Consider the following 7,676-nt stretch of genomic DNA (forward strand, 5'->3'; position numbering starts at 1 on the left):
TTTCTTTTTCACTTTTTTTTTTTTTTGTAAATTTTATATTATTCAGTGGATTATAAATATTTAATATAGTAATTAGTATTTAGATTGTAGATTGTGAAGTGATTTATCTTTATCTTTTTTTTTTTGTATGGTACTTTACTTTTAAGAAATCAAATACAGGGTAAATTTTTTTTCACTGTTTTTTTCTTTTGTACATTTTATATTATTAAGTGAGTTATAAATACTTAAGATAGTAATTAGTATTTAGAGTGTAGAATGTGGAGTGATTTATCTTTATCATTTTTTTTTTCTTTTTGTATGGTACTTTACTTTCCAAAAATCAAGTATTGGGTAAATTTTTTTTTGTTAATTTTATATTATTAAGTGGATTATAAATATTTAAGATAGTAATTAGTATTTAAATTATGAACTGTGGATTGATTTTTTTATATGGTACTTGTAAGGACACGATTCGTGGCGGACCGTAACAGTGTCGGGTTCGCACGTGAAAAGGCCTTAACAATATCATTTGTAGAGCGTGGGTTTGGAAGGCTAGGCCTTGATCGACAGGCGGTGGGTTTTTCGTGGTGTTCATACAAGGTTAAGTTTTCCTTCACCCCTGGAGTCTTTCTCCTGGAGGTGGGCTGAGAGGCTCTGGTTTTTGGCCATTTTTCCCAGCCTCTTCTCTAGGTTCCTTATTTTTCCTTTTATACTCGCCTGTGTCCACTATCCATCATCCACGTATCGGGTCAACCTTTCCAAGGCTCATACTTGTCCTGTCAGTCCATACCCAAAGTCGTTGGGGGTGGTTGTAAAAACCAAAGAACGCGGCTCTGTCAGGTTCAGAGCATTAAATGGCAGTAACAGCAGCTTTCCCTGGATATTTTAGATATTTCTTCCAAGTTTCAGTCCTATACCGTTTTTACCCTTCTTTCTGGGGGTACTTTGGGTCTGTCGAGGACCGACCTGCCCTCGGCGGTATCCAAAGGCTATCTTGTCGAGTTTGGGCCATAGCCCTCCTCGGCTTGGGCCTTTGGATTCTCCCCGGGTAGATGGGTCTGGCCCATAAATCACTTGGGCCCCACAATAGCCCCTCAAAACCCGGCTGTCCAACCTCTTGGTTGGAAATGGGGGTTTTGGTGATGCCGAACCTCTTCCTACGGCCCAATCAATTCGGCATTTTAATAATGTTGGCGGCTCTTCATCTGCCCAAGCAATGCACCGATCTACGAGACAGTTTTTTGATTTCGCGCTTGATGCGTTCTTATCGTTTGGGTATCCAAAACGCGCTTTTAATGACCACTATTTACGAGACTACTTTAATTCGGCGGTTTGTTTTGATGGGGTGGAGAAACGGAACCAGCATGTTTGTGTTGGCAGATTCCTTTGGAGATCTGAACCTATTAAATGTCTCCCGCTCCACCCTCTGTATAAGAAGGAAGGGAGGAGGTTATTGTTTTTGCAAAGAATCCCTTTTCATCCTTCTGAGATTTGAAATACTTGGCCTCCCCTAGGGTTCATTTTACCCACTGGTTTATACACTAAATCGTGATACACTTTACCATAACAACGAGTGATGCAGGAGCCAAACCCCTCCCATAAACGCCACGTTCCGATAAAGCTCATTATGGCTCGATCGGGATAGGGATGGCGAAGACTCAAAATCAACTTCACCCTTCTTTCAGTCAAAATCCGAAGCAGGGACTTGTCACGTCAAACTCTCAGCGTGACTGAGTTGAGAACACCCATCATCAGTACCAACCGCTCTCCTATGAGCATACCTAGTATGGCTCCAGTGTGTTGGGAGTCAGGATCGAGGCAGAGATTAAGTGTCTCTACTTCTTCCTCTCTTCCTTCACTGGTGCTATCCTCCGTCTCCTTTTCTTAGTCTTCCCAGCACCAGATCCATCCTGGTGCTTTCACTTCTCCCTCTTTTGCTCCTTTTTCTTTCTTTTCATCTCTTCTCTCTTCTTCTCCTCCTTCTTTACTCATGTCCTCCATCTTCTTCATTCATCTCCTCCATCTTCTTCATTGATTTATTCCTTACTATTTCCTTCTCCTTCATTTTTCCCAAAGAAGGTTCTTATCGTAATATGAGCAGTATTGAGGCAGAGATTGGAGAGACTTTGAAGACGAGTTTAAAAGACGCCTGACAGTTTACTTATCTGTACTACGGATATAATTGTTGCTTAGGCAGTTCACATTTTGTATAGGCTCGTTTGAGCCCCTCTTTGTACGTTGTAATAATTTTTCGTATTAATAAAAATTGTTGTTTATCTCATTTCGCATGTTATGTCTCTATGTTTTTATAAATTTGCAAGCGCTGCTCGGCACAATAATATAGCATCTAAATCAATGACGACTAAGACCAAAATACTTGATAATAAAAAGATGTCGCCATAACTTTAATAGAAGTGCTTGGCACAATAAGGCCGACCCGTAAGAAATAGTACTTACCCGGAACTAGCCGAGGAGAGAACCGAAGGCTTGAAGCCGTGTGAGAAATGACCATCCGAGGACATATCACCCGCCAAATGAATAGCCCTCTTAGGCTACTGAATACTGGGGCGTTCCACCCCCTTCCTTACACCTTTGTTGGCCTTAGCCTTTTACGGTGTTTAAGCCGTGGCTGAAGTAACCTGGCATTTTTATCAAGTAGCCAATCTTTCGAAACTTAATTAATTTTTTTTTTTTATACAAGTAGTTGGTTCCCCCATTGGCTTGGGTCCGTGGACCATACAAGACCTTGGTTCAGTTTATCCCTTTCCTCAGGTATCTCACAAGTTGCCGAGCAGGAGGTTGTCCTCGGCAACGGTTATTCCCCGGCGTGGGCCGTAGTTCGAGGACTCCCATGCAGATCTGGCCTGGGCCGCGATTTTACTAAGCCCACAAATTAAGAGGCATTTCTGTAGTCTTTGGTCACGCGGTACTTTTTGGCGTCCCAGTGTTCGAGGTGCGCCTTCGCGAGACTCCTTTAATCTCAGGTTTGCAGACGGCATTGGAAATCGAGCCAGAGACGTTTTGTCTGTAGCGTTCCTTGGGACGCTGCGTGAATTAAATGCCACCACCTTATCTTTTAAATAAATAGGAGAGAAAGTTGCTTTACTTTCGCACAAACCCTTCAGTCTCTTCTCCTAGTACATCATGTTTGAGGCGAGGATTGGGGCAAAGGAACTCTCTCCGCCACAAAGGCGCCGTGTCCTCCTGAAACTCCAGATAGTGAGGTACGGGCAAAGGAAGCATGAATTCAAGAGAATATTCCAGTTTGACAGAGGGGAAAGGGTGTTTCTCCCTCTTTTAGTCAAAATCCGAAGCAGGTTCTGTTCATGCCAAATTTTTGGTGTGTCAGAAGAAAGATTCTCCACCCCTAGCGCATCTGCCTTGTTGCAGGCAAATTTTTGGTGAAGACTCCTCAGCTTCCGGCTCCCTGCATCTTTCCCTCAGCGGTGTGAGGCTTAAGTCGGGTTCTTTTGCTGCCTGAGTTATGGGCGTGCAAAAGCATTGAGGAGGAATAAGGTCTCGAGGCAGTAGCCAACTTCTCCTCTGTGCTACCTCCTCGGCTTTATCTTCACTCTCTTGTATTTTTCGTTACTTACGTAGTTAGCTTCAATGTAAGTTTTGTTTCAGCTTTTCATTGTACACTGTACGATTCCTTTGTCTTAATAAAATATGTGTCTATTTCTCTATACATACCTTTCTTCTCCGTAACAACTACTTTATGCATAAATATTAAATGTAAGCTTGCCCTTAATGATATTCCAGGCAGAAAGATGCCTTAACACAGATTCCTACTAGTTTACACTTACAAATATTATCAAGCATAACAAGGTTAATCCTCAATAAATTAAACTCTTGGAACTAACCGGGATAATCGCTGAGTGCTGCGCGATGCATGCTAGAGCGATGTCCGAGAACGATAAACTCTAAATAATTCGTCCGAGAGGGTAGCCGAGTAGCGAGGGACTTTGGTTGTGCTTTTGGGTAATATGTTGCACCGTATCGCATCAACCCCTTTGATACTGGGGATCCGAGGGCAGACCGAGGAATCCGCGCAATCAAGGTATTAACCCATCTGTTAACGCGGAGTTCTCTTCGGATGGATTTTGAGGTTTATGTGCCATAGTTTTTTTTTTTTTTTTTTTAAATAGTTGGTTCCTCATCCAAGTAGTTGGTTTCCCCATAGGCTTGAGTCCGAGGACCATGCAATGCCCTGGTTCTGTCCAAAACCTAGTTTTCCTCATCCAGGTAGTTGGTTTCCCATAGGCTTGAGTCCGAGGACTATGCAATGCCCTGTTCTGTCCAAAACCTAGTTTTCCTCATCCAGGTAGTTGGTTTCCCCATAGGCTTGAGTCTGAGGACTATGCAATGCCTTGGTTCTGTCCAAAACCTAGTTTTCCTCATCCAGGTAGTTGGTTTCCCCATAGGCTTGAGTCCGTGGACCATGCAATGCCTTGGTTCTGTCCAAAACCTAGTTTTCCTCATCCAGGTAGTTGGTTTCCCCATAGGCTTGAGTCCGTGGACCATGCAATGCCTTGGTTCTGTCCAAAACCTAGTTTTCCTCATCCAGGTAGTTGGTTTCCCCATAGGCTTGAGTCCGAGGACTATGCAATGCCTGGTTCTGTCCAAAACCTAGTTTTCCTCATCCAAGTAGTTGGTTTCCCCATAGGCTTGAGTCCGAGGACCATGCAATGCCCTGGTTCTGTCCAAAACCTAGTTTTCCTCATCCAAGTAGTTGGTTTCCCCATAGGCTTGAGTCCGTGGACCATGCAATGCCTTGGTTCTGTCCAAAACCTAGTTTTCCTCATCCAGGTAGTTGGTTTCCCCATAGGCTTGAGTCCGTGGACCATGCAATGCCTTGGTTCTGTCCAAAACCTAGTTTTCTTTGGCACTGGAACTTGGTTTTACGGGAGTTAGCTCCTCGGCCAAGCCCCTAGAATTATTCACGCGATTAACGCTGACAAACGTAGCCCCTAATCAAGAAGCATAGCCCCTAACGGAACTTTACGCTGAAACTCTATAACCAATTGTTAGGAATAAAAAAGGAACTATTTCGACCTACCGCCTATGCCAACACACAAGCCTTCCCCACAGACGGCGCCAATTGTAAGGACACGATTCGTGGCGGACCGTAACAGTGTCGGATTCGCACGTGAAAAGGCCCTAACAATATCATTTGTAGAGCGTGGGTTTGGAAGGTTAGGCCTTGATCGACAGGCGGTGGGTTTTTCGTGGTGTTCATACAAGGTTAAGTTTTCCTTCACCCCTGGAATCTTTCTCCTGGAGGTGGGCTGGGAGGCTCTGGTTTTTGGCCATTTTTTCCAGCCTCTTCTCTAGGTTCCTTATTTTTTCTTTTATACTCGCCTGCGTCCACTATCCATCATCCACGTATCGGGTCAACCTTTCCAAGGCTGATACTTGTCCTGTCAGTCCATACCCAAAGTCGTTGGGGGTGGTTGTAAAAGTCAAAGAACGCGGCTCTGTCAGGTTCAGAGCATTAAATGGCAATAACAGCAGCTTTCCCTGGATATTTTAGATATTTCTTCCAAGTTTCAGTCCTATACCGTTTTTACCCTTCTTTCTGGGGGTACTTTGGGTCTGCCGAGGACCGACCTGCCCTCGGCAGTATCCAAATGCTATCTTGTCGAGTTTGGGCCATAGCCCTCCTCGGCTTGGGCCTTTGGATTCTCCCCGGGTAGATGGGCCTGGCCCATAAATCACTTGGGCCCCGCAGTACTTTACTTTCAATAAATCAAGTACTGGATAATTTTTTTTTTCACTTTTCTTTCATTTGTAAATTTTATATTGTTAGGTGGATTATAAATATTTAAGATAGTAATTAGTATTTAGATTGTGAATTGTGGAGTAATTTTTTTGTATGGTATTTTACTTTCAAGAAATCAAGTACTAGGTAAATTTTTTTCACTTTTTTTTTTCTTTTGTAAATTTTATATTATTAAGTGAATTATTAATATTTAAGATAATAATTAGTATTTAGAGTGTAGACTACAGAGTGATTTATCTTTTATTTTTCTTTTTCTTATTGTATAGTACTTTACTTTCAAGAAATCAAGTACTGGGTAATTTTTTTTCACTTTTTTTTTTGTTTTGTAAATTTTATATTATTAAGTGGATTATAAATATTTAAGATCATAATTAGTGTTTAAAGTGTGGACTGCGAAGTGATTTATCTTTTTTTTTTCTTTATCTTTTTGTTTGATACTTTATTTTCAAGAAATCAAGTACTGGGAAATTTCTATTTTCACTTTTTTTTTTGTGTAAAATTTATATTATTAAGTCAATTATAAATATTTAAGATAGTAATTAATATTTAAAGTGTGGGTTGCGGAGTAATTTATCTTTTCTTTTTCTTTCTCTTTTTGTATGATACTTTACTTTCAAGAAATCAAGTATTAGGTAATTTTATTTTCTTTTGTAAATTTTATATTATTAAGTGAATTATAAATATTTAAGATAATAATTAGTATTTAGATTATGGACTGTGAAGTGATTTATTATTATTATTATTATTATTATTTTGTATAGGACTTTACTTTCAAGAAATTAAGTACTTGATACTTTTTTTTTTTCACTTTTTTTTTTGTAAATTTTATATTATTAAGTGGATTATAAATATTTAAGATAGTAATTAGTATTTAGATTGCGGTATGTGGAGTGATTTGTCTTCTTTTTTTTTTTTTTTTTCTTTTTCTTCTTTGTATGGTACATTACTTTCAAGAAATCAAGTACTAGGTTTTTTTTTTTTCACTTTTATTTTATTTTATAAATTTTATATTATTAGGTGGATTATAAATATTTAATATATTAATTAGTATTTAAATTGTGAAATGTGGAGTGATTTATCTTTTTTTTTCTTTTCTTTTTGTATGGTACTTTACTTTCAAGAAATCAAGTGTTGGGTAATTTTTTTTTTTAATTTTATATTATTAAGTGAATTATAAATAGTTAAGATAGTAATTAGTACTTAGAGTGTGAATTGCGAAGTGATTTTTTTTCTATTGTACTTTATTTTCAAGAAATCAAGTACTGGGTAATTTTTTTCAATTTTTTTTTGTAAATTTTATATTATTAAGTCAATTATAAATATTTAAGATAATAATTAGTATTTAAATTGTGGACTGTGGAGTGATTTATCTTTTTTTTTTTCTTTTTGTATGGTACTTTATTTTCATGAAATCAAGTGTTAGGTAAAAAATTTCACTTTTTTTTTTTAATTTTATAAATTTTATATTATTAAGTGGATTATAAATATTTAAGATAGTAATTAGTATTTAGAGTGTGGACTGTGGAGTGATTTATCTTTATTTTTTATTTTTTTTTATTTTTATTTTATAGGACTTTACTTTCAAGAAATCAATTACTGGGTAATTTTTTTTTCACTTTTTTTGTTTTTTTGTAAATTTTATATTATTAAGTGGATTATAAATATTTAAAATAGTAATTAGTATTTAGATTCTAGACTGTGAAGTTATTTATCTTTATTTTTTTTTCTTTTTCTTTTTGTATGGTACTTTACTTTCAAGAATTTAAGTATTAGGTAATTTTTTTTTTCACTTTTTTTTTTTTTTGTAAATCTTATATTATTAATTGGATTATAAATATTTATGTCATTTTTTAGGTCCTAAGGATATTTCAGTCACTTTTTGGTTACAAGGTCATTTTAGTAATTTTTTGTTTCA

Source organism: Quercus lobata, chromosome 12 (assembly GCF_001633185.2).
Source record: "Quercus lobata isolate SW786 chromosome 12, ValleyOak3.0 Primary Assembly, whole genome shotgun sequence".
NCBI classification, from domain to species: domain Eukaryota; kingdom Viridiplantae; phylum Streptophyta; class Magnoliopsida; order Fagales; family Fagaceae; genus Quercus; species Quercus lobata.